Below are 13,542 nucleotides of genomic sequence, written 5' to 3'. Positions count from 1 at the left end.
TACTCCAATGATGGGCAACCATTTGCACTTGGTGTGTCAAAATTCACCAAAAAACCTAGCATGACTTGGGTGGTGTACCACTTCGAGAAAAAAAAAACCCATAATTTCACAATATATATAGTTTAAATAACAAAAATATATAATTGTAATATATAACTGTATTTAATAAATCAAAAACTATTTACTACCATTATTTCCATGTACAGCAATCTATGGTACCTCTTGCAATTTCCACGCTGATTTCTCTCTATTGTAGTTTCAATGTTGTCATAAATAATGAATAATATAATAATAATATAATAGTAATAATATAATAATATACTACAATAATAATAGAATAATAATAGAATATATATATATATATATATATATATATATATATATATATATATATATATATATATAGTGCATAATTCCCATGGAGTAAACAACAAAACCACTGGACGAAATCACACCAAATTTGGCCACAAAAGACATTAGTGATCCAATCAATCTGCATGCAGCAGCGTGTCAGCAAAACCGGCGAGGCGCGTCAGTGCTGACACGCGTGTCATAGGTTGGCCATCACTGCCCTACTTGCTCACTCACTCTTCCTCCCGCTTATCTCCTCTTGCTCACTTCCCTGGGGTCACCACTCCTCACTCACTGAACCCCCAAATGCACACACACTCTGGTTTGAGCACTTCAAAGGTTCGCCATCACTGCCTAATGCTATTCGTACAATGTCATTTTTCTTCCAACAATTTCCATTTCATAGAAATGACCCTTGATCTACGTTGTATTGTGATTTATTCTTTAACCTGGTGACTGCAAGAAGGGGAATTGTGTTAGACAGAAGGGAAAATGTAAAGTTCAAAACTGGTGCTGATCAGAATTCCATCATTTTATCAAGTACATATTGGCTTCTGCCACTGAGGACCATTCACTCATTATTCAGGGAGAGGTTTAATAGAGTTTCAGCCACTTACATTTCTGCATTGGTGAACAAATGCTTCACATTTGGAATAGAGCAAGTAATTTGGCAGCAAACCCAAGTCTGAGAGCCTGTATTACCAGATGTGTGCAACAAAGTGGTCAACAGGAGAGAAGTGGAAAGTGACACATTTTTCTCTTAGAGATTCCCACTAAGATGGTTTTTCTGCATTTGAGGCTATACTTAACCCTAGATGTAAAAGCAAGCACATGAATAGCAGCTACCAAAAGAGGAGCCCTACAAACAGAAAGGGTACAGCTTCAACTGTCTTTAAAGCTATATAGTGGCTTTGAGTCTCCTTGTGGAGAGAAAAAGCAGGGTATAAATAAACGTAATAATATTCTTGCCCAACCACATTGTAATTGTAAACACACTTTTATTCAGGGTCCTCCTCCCACAGTTTGGGTAGTGGTTGATTTGCCTTACTGGCAGCTTATTTTATTTGTAACTAGCTCGGGGACCCAGTGGTGCCCGGGTTATTTGAAAAAGGCATTATTTGTCTTTGAATGTTAGGTATTCACAGTTTGGAGTGGGTGAGCTACAATTCCCAGAATCGTGGTCTCTCCTCCCAAAACCCTGTCAGTATTCAAAGTTGGCCATTTTGGGTCTGTACTGAGTATGGTCCAGATCTGTCATTGGCTGGGTCATCGCCTGGCAGTGCTCTCTGGATGGGGATGAACTGCTACAACTCCCAGATTCCTGGGCCAATTGTCAGTATTCACATCTGTCAGTATTCACAGTAGGCTATGTTGAGCCTGTGTGCCAAGTGTGGTCCAGATCCATTGTTGGCTGGGTTCAGTGGTCTTTGGATACAGGTGAACTACAACTCCCAAAATCAAGGCCCATTCCCACAAACCCCTGCAGCATGTTCAGTTGGTCATGGGGCTTCTCTGTGCCAAGTTTGGTCCCGGTCCATTGTCAGTGGAAGTTATAGTTTCTCTGAATGCAGGTGAACTATAACTCCCTTTCCCCCAAACTTGTCCAGTATGTTCTATTAGTTATGGGGGCTCTGTGTGCCAAGTTTGGTCCTGGTCCATCATCGGTGGGGTTCAATTGCAGGTGAACTATAAATCCCAGTACCTTTTATTATGGATATAGATGTACCTTCAAGTGAACCCTGACTTATAGTGACCCTCTCCAAGATTTCTTGACAAAATATTTTGAAATGAAGTTTATCATTGCCTCCATCCAAGCGTACAAAGCGTGTGGCTTCACCAAGACCACCATGTGGGTTTCCATGGGCAAATGGAGTTTTGAAGGCTGGCCTCCTTTAGTCCTAGCTCAACATCCACACCAGTTCACCATGTTATCTCTGTTATTGGCAGAAAGCAGTGGCCTTTATTGTTTCCAACCATATTTTGCCTGTTGAATTACATGACACTGTTCTAGGAGGAACAATGGTCACCTTCCCAAAATGGTGGCCTTCATAATTTTTTTGTAGGGATGTGAACCCCCTTTTTATCTTATACTTGCATGGCCAACTCCACGATTCTTTTCCTTGCCCATGAGACAATTAATATCTTTTTTAGGGGAGGCCGTCAGTCTCAAGTAGAACCTACGTATTTCCAGGACTGATCTTGCAGGTAGTTGCAAGAATGATTATATTGGATATGAATGGGGAGAATAAATGAAAATATTTTTAAAATCATTTCATCTACAACAGGGTTAAATCCCAGGCTTCCAGGCCTGCGTTTGCTGCCAAACATGTGGGATACATGTGTTTTAGAAAGGTAATGAGTGAAGTGGTCCCCAATTGGGAGCCCTGCGCCAGTCAAAGCTCTCTCTCTCTCTCTCTCTTCTGGGTCCCTTGTGGATATTGGCCCTAGTGACCTCTCTCTCTTTTTGCAGATATGACTTCCCTTGGTAGGTGTGTCCCACTGGAACAGGGATAACTGCCAGCCAATAGGGGAATTCTCATGAGTGCAAGAGATACAATCAATCACTGAGACAAACAAATAAGCAAAGCAAAACACATCCTTTTCATTCTTTTTGTTCTCTTCTGCCTGCTGGGAAGGGAGAAGATCTTATGCCTTCTTTTAGAATACTTTTCAAAGTGCTCAAATGCAAACGATTGTATGGGCACCCACTTGTGAACCTGCTTTAAATGTAGTGCTGTTTCTTTATTTCCAGTGTGGATATTTTCATGTTGCTCAGTTTGCTTGATAAGAAACAAAAGGCATTGTGCGCCAGTGGTTAGATTGGGAGCCTGAAAGTCAGCCCTGGTCCCTTTCTTAGCTGCTGATATTTTTGAAAAACAAAATCCATTTTGGATATCATCTTAAACCTTTGCTTTTCAGAACTTACTTGACGCTATAAAAATTGCTACTGGGAGCTTGCTTGCTTGTATAATGAGTTTGTAGCCTGTAGATGAGAAGTAGTAAACAATGTGAAGCTTTTGCATTACACATCATGCATTTGGGAAGGAGCAGACAGGTTTTGAATGCATTTAGAGATTTTAAGAAATAAGATAGTAATCCTCTACTGACTCAACTTCAAGGGAATTTCATTGAACCTTCCCTAACACCCATGAGATCCCGTTCTGAGTAGACTTGCATTGGGATTGCATTGCACTTGTATGAAATTGTGCACCAAACTGGAGTGAAATGTCTGTAAACTTTTGTAAAGGACTTTTGGGGGATACATTTTGTTTCAAGGGTCACCAATGCCTGCCATGTTATTGCCTGATACTAATATCTAATACTTCTATGGGTGCTTCCAAAATATAAGAATGTTGCAATTTAACTCTGCTTGCTGAGATATCACAGGTTCATCCAGCCCAGCAATGTGGGCCTGTCTCAACATTTTCAGATGCAACACAGCTGTTCTGTCTTTTTTCACTCATAATATTGTACCTTTAGCTATAAGAACACTGGGCCATCACTCAATAATAGAGCACCTGCTTTGTACAGAAACCACATATTTGAACCCAGACATTTCAAGTGAGGAAGGAATTCAGATAGCAAACAAGTGGTTTTCCATGCGATGTTGGAAACTGGACATGTAATCTGATGGATAGTTTTCTGTGTTCTAGTCAGGGCCATCATCACTAAATGAAACTAAGATGAAGTAAATAAACTGCATGAAGAGGCAGATGATCGGGAACTCAGTATTTCCCAAATTGTGGTCTTTCAGCAGTTTTGGACTTGAACTCTCAGAGGTCTTGATCATTGTCCAAGGTAACTTCTGAAAGTTGAAGTCTAAAATTTTTGGAGCACTAGAACTTGGAAATCACTGCTCTACCTGCTCCCCCTAGTCATTCACCATGTTTGGGGTTCACATAACCTGGCCTATAGTCCCTCCAAATTAGTCCAATGTTCAAACATAGCAGAAGATGTTATCCCACCACTAGTTATGGAATACATTCCATTGACAGTCCAATTGACTTCCCAAAAGACTAGGGAGGAGATGCCATCTTTCCTTTGCCTCAGAAAACAAAATGTCTTGGGCCAGCCATTCTGTTTTTATTTATTTTTTTAAAGATTAAAAATAGAGAAGAACATAATCATTATCACAATTCTCAGTGCTGCTTTGCATGGTAACCATGATGAGAACGATGTATGGAAGATGCGTTCCACGCACCGGCTGCCCATAGAGGGGTTGCAAACCTCTTTCTGCTCTGTTTGTTTCCATTAGGAAACTATAGAGAGGGACCTATATCCCGCAATTTGATACAACCGCATGCCTTTTTGCCATTTAGCCGCATGCATCACTAATGAGAGAAAAAGAGAAACTGAGGATGAACTGTTTTCTTTCCCATTACTAATTCATTGCTACAGTATTTTGATTGTGCTTCTTGTATATAACTGCACTCCTCCTTCCTCTTTCATTACAAGTATTAACCCTTTTTTGTTAAGCAGATTTGCCTGCATATTGTAATGTGGTTTTAAGTAACAGTCGAGATTGGAGGATCACATGCTATTCTCTTTCAAAACAAAAGAACCATCTTGCTTTCACTGGAAATATTAGTGCAGTTTTCTTCTTCAAAGAAAATGCATGATCAGTTCAACCAAATGGAGTACATTTGGGATGACTGAAGAAAAACTAGTTAGGATTATCTGATCATCATGGAGCGACAGGGACTTTTATTTGCTTGTAAGACTAGGAGAAATTAGAAAACCAGGCTTTCTAAAAGAATCCCAACTTTATATCTCCCCACGCCCGCCCGCACCCCAAACAGACCAGAAGCTGATGAAAATGGGGTCTCTGAGGCACAGGCTTGTACACTTAATTTTAGTTTGTCAAGTTTGCCAGGTTACTATTGCAAAATTCTGTCAACCTAACAAATTCAATAGCAATTGTACCTATAGGCTATGCACAGTCTCCTTAAGGCAACCATTCCCCAGTCTGTGGAGGGCTGACTGTATATTCCAAAGTGGGGAACTGGAGGTTTATGAGCTCAATCTAGTTCAGCAGGGATCCCAGCCTACCTTGTGCAATTCACATGGCTCATCCTTCTCTCTTCTGAATACCCTGTCACCTCCAAAACAAATTAAGTCATTAGAAGGACTCTTAAGGACTATCGTACAGTCCTGAATATACTGAAATTCCTGTTATTTTCTGTTACTCTTTGAATAGAAGACCACCAATGATCTTCTGTTAGTTCAGAGGTTCATTATCCCATGCATTGCTAAAACTCTCAGGCTATGGGCATATGATACAAGAATAAATTAAAGAACTTGAAGAAATGAATGCAACAATAGCATCCTCACTTGCACCAAGGCTAAAAGATGCTTCAATGAGAGATTGTGTTTCTTGGTAGGTGAGTCCTTTGTACCATCTCCATGTTAACAAGGCTCAAGATGGAAAACTTGGTTTCTATAGACTCTGTTATGAAAAAGATTAGGCTGAAAAACAGTGACTAACCCAATGACTGTTGGGTCTGATAGAGTGATTGGTCCAGGTTACCTCCACAGCCATTTCAAGGTCTCTCTAGACCAGACATGGGCAAACTTCGGTCCTCCAGGTGTTTTAGACTTCAACCCCCACAATTCCTAAACTAGCTGGGATTTTTAGGAGTTGAAGTCCAAAAAGCCTGGAGAGCCAAAGTTTGCCCATGCCTGCTCTAGACCATTGCTCTAACTACTACCCTGTACTGCCTTAAAAACCACCTCCATCTTACATTGAGAACTGCTGCTGGCCAGAAAGGTTATCCAATCATTGAAATAACTCTTTCAATAATTCACAATGTTTTCTGATGACATAGAATTGTTTCCTTAAGCCTATTGCTGCAGCTTCCTCTGAAACTGCACAGTGTCTGATTCTGAAGAATGCATTTCATTAATACTTGCAAACATATGAGAGTATGATTTTGTTGGAAAATACAGTAGTATGCAGCTCCTTGCAAATGTGCTCTAAGATACATTTCCACCATGCTACAATTATATTATTGCCCTTAAAAATAATGTAATCCTAAAATTGCATGACAATTTAGGACACATTCCATGTTTCTGCCCATTAATTCACCAGCTATCAACTGCATGGAGATATGCTGTGATTGCAATTAATCTTTAATTAAACAGCAAGGAAAAGGTGCAGTAAGTCCTTCGTGCTATTAAAAGTGAGGAGGAAAAGAGGAAAAATCCAATTCTCTGAGCAAGTTGCAAATGACTGTTCCTCAAAAGATGTTGGATCGTATTGAGTATAAAAGTTGACTTTTTCCTAGCAAATGTTAAAGAATTCAGATGTTTACCATTTCTAGTATTTAAATGAGACTGGAAAAGAGGAACATTCAGTCTAGTTCAGAAATAAGAAATCCAGGAACTGCATTGTTTTGGTTTTTCCAGACAACCAAATAAGCTATATTTACTGTTTAGTCTACATGTTCCTAGTCTAGAAAGCTGTTAGCCAATGGTAAAGAATGTTGGAGTTGTAGTTCAGAAATATTTGGAGCGACAAAAAATTCTATCCCTACTTTATAGCTTTGGGTGATGTTTCCAGAAGGTACAAACTAAAGCATGAAAGCTTACTGGGTACAAACAAAAATATTGTTGAAGCTTAGTTTTGGTTAAATATTGATTTTCTTCCAAGGGATGTGTTTAAGTGCTTGGTTTTACAATTATATATAGCAATGTTATGGCAACACAAAGACCAAGTGAAACAACATCAGAGGAAGAAAAGTGTTATCCAATTGAAAGATCCAAGGAATTCATTTTCTATCAATAGCAGCTAATTTCTTCATTGCTTGCTTTAACTGCATGATATGACTGAAAATTTTCTCTCCCCGGAAAGAGCCCTGTCACTGCAGGTCTAGTTCTCCATCATTTAAAATATTTGGAGTGAATGCTGAGTATTTAAAATTGATCAAGCAGCAAATATTCTAACTACACTTGAGGGATTTTGATAGATGAAAAGAAAAGAAAAAAACAAAGTAAAGCAGAGGACAAAGGTAGCCTGCAATCAGGAATAATGAGAATTTTAGTCCTACTCCACAGGTATCTTTAATGAGCTGAGGTTCCCTTATTCAGCTTCTCTGTGGTAAAGACATAATGAGGTGACTTTTCTTCTATTTGTATTTCACATGAAGTGGATTTCCACCCCATTTGGGCATGCCTTCTCCTCTGTGCATGGTGATATCTGAGAATGGCAATATCCTGAAAATCTATATAGTTATTGTTATTGCTGTTATTATTGCTGTGATGCTGTGCATAGCCAAAAAGGAAAACAAATGTGAGGCTGGATCTACACTGCCCTATATCCCAGGATCTAAACCCTACATTATCTGTCTTGAACTGGATTATATGAGTCTCCACTGCCATATAATCTGGGATAAGCAGATAATCTGGGATCAGATCCTGGGTTATAGGGCAATGTAGAAGGGGCCTAAGAGCTCTTTATCTGTTATCCCAGCAATTGATGTCCAATCCATAGGCATTTTGCCATGAAACCTGGAGGCAGCATATGGTGGTTACTGATGACCCTCATGTTTCATTCGGTTTAGGAACATGAATCCCCATAAAACTGCAAAACAATTAATATAAATTTTAAAAATGAATGTTTTTTACAACTCAAGGGAACACTTCTCCAGCATGATTCTACGGTCAACTTGCATTCGAATTTGACCATAGTATTGTCCTGAAAGGCCTAAGAAATGGCTAGGGAAAATACAAGACAATAATTTGAGATTAATCAAATCTGCAAATGCTTAATGCACAAATGAGATTCCAGCAGAGAAAGCAGTCCGTAAACTCACATTCTATTTATTGAAGATATTTCTCAGCCCACTAGGGTTTCTGAGACAATGGAAAAATAAAAGCAATTAAACCAATGCAAAAATTAAAAACAAAAACACATTAAATGCAATATAAAATACGTGTTCAGCAAATAATTAATTATTTTGTTTTCAAAGTTTATTTATGATCTTAGCTATTTTGTAAGATGCTCTGACTCCCTCTTTTTTGGTTCAAAGTGGTATAATATAACGAATAAAAAAAGATAACTCTTTTCAGAGTATACAATTTCTCAGATATCACCACAGAAGGTATTTGTCAAACAAGTGTGTGTGTGTGTGTGTGTGTGTGTATATATATATACACACATACACACACACACACACACACATACATACATACAGTAGAGTCTCACTTATCCAAGCTAAACGGGCCGGCAGAAGCTTGGATAAGCGAATATCTTGGATAATAAGGAGGGATTAAGGAAAAGCCTATTAAACATCAAATTAGGTTATGATTTTACAAATTAAGTACCAAAACATCATGTTGTACAACAAATTGGACAGAAAAAATAGTTCAATACGCAGTAATGTTATGTTGTAATTACTGTATTCACGAATTTAGCACCAAAATATCACGATGTATTGAAAACATTGACTACAAAAATGGCTTGGATAATCCAGAAGCTTGGATAAGTGAGGCTTGAATAAGTGAGACTCTACTGTATATATATCCCAAAGCAAAAAGAACTGGTTAAAAGTCACCTCATGTCCTGAAAATTGAAGTGGAGGAGAAACGGCTTCAGAGGGAAACCTGTGTGTAGGGGGATTATATGAAAAAACAGGAGTCAAGACAGATTATCTCAAATGTAATAAAGGAATGCTGGTGACGTGAGACAATGGAATAATAGTAAGTTTTACAAAAGAATAAGAAATAAAACATCAAGATGTATCTGTAGTCCTGGACAATTACAACTAGCAACACTAGCAGTATGTTATCTAATTGGTTTGCTTCTCAAGCTCTCCATTGCATGGTTATGCCAAGCTAGATTAATGCAATGGCTATGCCACAGTTAATGTGATGATTCGCTCACATGGATCATTATACAAGAAGGGGCTTGTATAATTCTTTGAATTATTATACTTGTAGTTTGGTTTTTGCATTTGGAATGGGTTGGATCCAGATTTAGCCGTGCTTCGAAAATGTCCAGTGGAATCAATGTGATTTAAGTTAGCCATTTCTAAATGGAACCCATTTCAACATAGGTAAAATCATTGTAATGAACGAATTAAATTGTGTGTAAATGGTAGTGGACTGTGGTAGTCTTAAAGGAGAACACACATTCCAAGGAACAGTGTATTTCTTTTCCCCAAAGAAGAAATAGAAATCAATTTCTTTTGATTTTCACTATATACCTGACAGTATTGCTCCAATTCATTTTCATATTCTTCTATCCATTGTATATCTTGACATTTAATGAAAATATTTCAAGGTGAGATTCCTAAGTCTTTGTATTCATATCCACTATCACAATGGTTTGTTGACCTATAAGTGAACATAACTTCCAAAAATAAAGCTTAGGTATGGTTTTGTGTTGCAAATTTACTTGTACTCCAATCGTTCATTCCTGTGGATGGTAACATCATTTCAATCAAAGCATTTTTAAAACAGGGTTGTCAATTTTTTTTGTAAAATATATGACATACACTCCCAGAACCTAAAAGATGAATTTTGTATTTGTACTGAAGGATTACTGCTTTAGCCTGTTTTGTATGATGTACAGAATAATGTGAACCTCTTTGTCTGAAGGTGTGTTTGAGAATGTACAATTGAATGTTTGACATTTAAAAAGACAACTGTGTACAAACTGGAAACGGGAATGGCATCTCCAGATGCTTTGGGGATGGGGTGCATTTGTTATGTAACCTTATTTCGATTCATAACATGTAACAAATGCTTTGTATTTGCGTTAATCACAATAAAATACATAAAATGAGCAGCTGTTCAGTCTTTGAAAGTGCTTTGGTTGTGGATTAAGTAATGTTGATCTAATTGAAAGAGCGTGTCTCCATTTTTCTTTACACTTTCCTTAATCCCTGTTCATTTGATTTTGTGAACATTTGTAAATCTATTTCAAGAGCTAGCCTTCCCTGTTGTAGGACTTTATTGCTCATTTTCAATCCAGTACATTTTAATGTATATATCTATATAAATTACCTTTAATTTAACCATATGACATTACAGTGTTCCCTCACTACTTCGCGGTTCACTTTTCGCCGATTTGCTGTTTTGCGGTTTTTCAATAAACTATAAAAGACTATTATAAATCATTAAAAAATTACAATTTACAGCCTAAGGAAGGGGGGAAGGAGAAACCAAAGGGAGAGAAAAGGAGCCCAAGCGGCAACGGGAGGAGAGGGAGGTGATTTATCAACACACAATTGCTTGATAAAGACTTAAAATAGTGTATAACTACTAAAATCATGTATAAATATTAAAATAAATATAGTGTCCCTACTTCGCAGATTTTCACTTACTGCGGGTGGTGCTGGAACCTAACCCCAGCGATAAGTGAGGGAACACTGTATTCCTTCTGAACTGTTTCTATTCACCATCCTGTTGTGGTTTCCCAGTGTGTTTGTTACAATGGGCTACAATGGGAACGCTTGAACCAAAGCATAAGACTGTCAGTCAATAAAAATTATAAAGAAACTGTTCTAACTCAATGGTGGGCAATGGCTCACCAAATGGTGTTGGACTGAATGTCCCACAAGTAGCATGGCCAAGTACTATTGAAATCCATGCTATGCAAGTCAACAAATAAAAAAATAACTTTTGCCAAGTTGGGTTCTGCCTAAATATCAAAGGAAAGTTCCTCTGTAAAATCAACATTGTGTCCACACTTATAGATTATATGATGCATGCATTTCCATTTTTCTGAAGGGGCCAATTCCAGAATATATGGATTTAAGGCATCTTGTTGGGTTTTATATAAAAGGAAAAACTTTCCACCCCTCAAATAGATGGTGGCTCTACAAATCAGGGTCACCTGCCAGTCCTTTAAGCAGCAAGCTTTCCAGCCTTCAACTGAGGACCACCATTTACAATAAGGGGTAGCTGTCAATCTTACCCTCAATCTCTCATCACTGGTTGTGCTGTCTAAGGCTTCTGGGAGTATGATCACTGATGTTTATGGGGATCACAATGGCCCACCTCTCTTCATAATGGTTCCTTCACTTTTGTCCATGAAAACCAATAGAGAAAAAGCAGCATGTCAATTATTTGGTGGCGCCTTACGATTAAGTCAAGATGTATATAACATCAAATTAGTGTACACAATTGCAGTCCCAAACCTTTGTATCCCTTATCCTGTTTCTAAGAACTTTAGTACAATGAATACAAAGGCAAATATTTCATAACTGGCAAGTTATCAAATTTCAACCTTTACCTATATGCTGTCACTTGAGCTCATATAGAATGAGGACCTCATCACATTTGCCACCGGAATCGCCACAGATCATGGCAAATTTGGCAGTGCCCAGTGGGGGGCATGGGGAACCTGTCACCCCATGCCCAGCATTGCCTGGCTTCCCCCTTACCTCATCCTATGGGGCGAAGTGCCTACTACCCGGCTTCCTCCCATTGATCTCTATGCAACATGCAAAGCCACCAGTGTTGCCATGGTGGAGGCATATGCCAATTCTGCTTTAGTTTTGCCACAGAACCCCGTCAGAAGTAAATAGACATTGTGGGATGGGAGCCAGCAGGCTCCGTGGCAAAACTGAAGAGGAGTCATCGTGTGTCATCAAATTTTAGCCCATCTGATGATGTCGTTAGTTGTCCCAAAATGTGCTCTCTCATTTGGGAATAAATTGGCCCCACAAGAACTGGGTTGAGATTAACATTTGCCACATTGAGCTGTAGGCCATACCTGAGTGACTCTACCACTTGGCATCAAACCCACAAAATTCTCTTTAGTAATGAGTTCTGAAACTGGCCATTCATATTAAGGATGTGGCATTCCATGAAGAATTTCAAAACTTCAAAGTACAATGGACATTCTGAATGTTAATTTTCTTATTTTAGAACCCTTTGGGGAAAATTTTATTTCTTCTCCCCATACAATGCTTTTAGCACAAAATCCATTTTTATGCTGATGAAATTTTTACAAACAAGTTATAAATTGAAAAACAAAAATCGAACAAGGGTTGACTGATTTATTTTTTCACAGAGTGTGAAAAAATAAATCTTTTTTTCACAGATTGGTTGAGTTGCCCTTTTTTGTAAGAATGAGTCAGTTGGTTGGTATCGGCCCTGGTTAGTTCTTGGATGGGAGACTGACAATGAATCCCAGGTGCTATAAACTGTATTTCAAAGAAGGAAACTGCCAACACCATTTCTGATTATTCTTGGCCTAAGAAAACCCTATGGGATCTCCATAAGTCATAGTGTGACTTGAAGACACATAAATGCAAATATGTACACACATACCTATTCTTAATATCCCTACTTCTATTCAATTTCTTTCACATTTAACCCCAATCCTCCCATATGACAGAAGCTAAAAAGCTTTTGCAGCCTCTTATAGAGAAAATATGAGAATATTCTTATAGAGAATTTTGTTACAATTCAAGAATAGATTTCCTTTCCATAGTTTCATATTCTGGTATGAATTTGCCAGTGTTCTGCTCCCTTGAAATTATGATTGATTGGCCAAAATGTTGGTAACTTCTGCTTAGAAAATGCTTGGCTGAATTTGTTCAGTATTTTCTGGGCTGTGACATTGGTGACCAGTTATGGAATGTTGCAATTCTAAGTTTCAAAGAAAGCCAGCTGTGTATTTGATTCAGCACCACAAAGAGTGTGTTGTATATATGGTATTTACAATAATGGTCAGTGGGAATCTGACCAATATAAATGGCAGAATTATCCCTGGCAGACCTCAGTTGGCCTTTACCCTCTCCTTGCCATCTGTGTGGAAGGTACAATCTTCTATTGTTCATATACCTCACCCTCATCATAAGTGCCATTTTGGTTATCTCAGATCTGCTTCCAGGGCCATGGAATGTAATTTTGAAACAATATCAATGATTCCTAAAACCAGTTGCAGCCTTCATCTGCTTCTATCATGGCAAACTACTTTTGCTGAATAGATTATTCACTGATTAGATTAATATGGTCTCTCTAAGAATTTCTCACTCCTCCAATGTGACACTATGATCAATGTCCTCTGGAAGTTGACTATAGAGTTCTGCTGGAGGATCTAGAGACTTCCAAAGACAATCAAACCCTCTATATCAGTGGTTTCCAACCTGTGGATCCCAGGTGTTTTGGTCTACAACTACCAGAAATCCCAGCCAGTTTACCAGCTGTTAGAATTTCTGGGAGCTGAAGCCCAAAACA

General features: G+C 38.4%; 1 protein-coding gene across 26 annotated transcripts in view; it reads left to right on the top strand.

The window, feature by feature from the left end:
* dlg2 (discs large MAGUK scaffold protein 2) overlaps positions 1-13,542 on the top strand; it is a 1,295,060-nt gene that overhangs the window by 1,027,365 nt on the left and 254,153 nt on the right. The window lies entirely within an intron of this gene.

The sequence above is a fragment of the Anolis carolinensis genome, chromosome 3 (assembly GCF_035594765.1).
Source record: "Anolis carolinensis isolate JA03-04 chromosome 3, rAnoCar3.1.pri, whole genome shotgun sequence".
NCBI lineage: Eukaryota > Metazoa > Chordata > Lepidosauria > Squamata > Dactyloidae > Anolis > Anolis carolinensis.
This window is presented reverse-complemented; position numbering and strand designations above follow the sequence as displayed.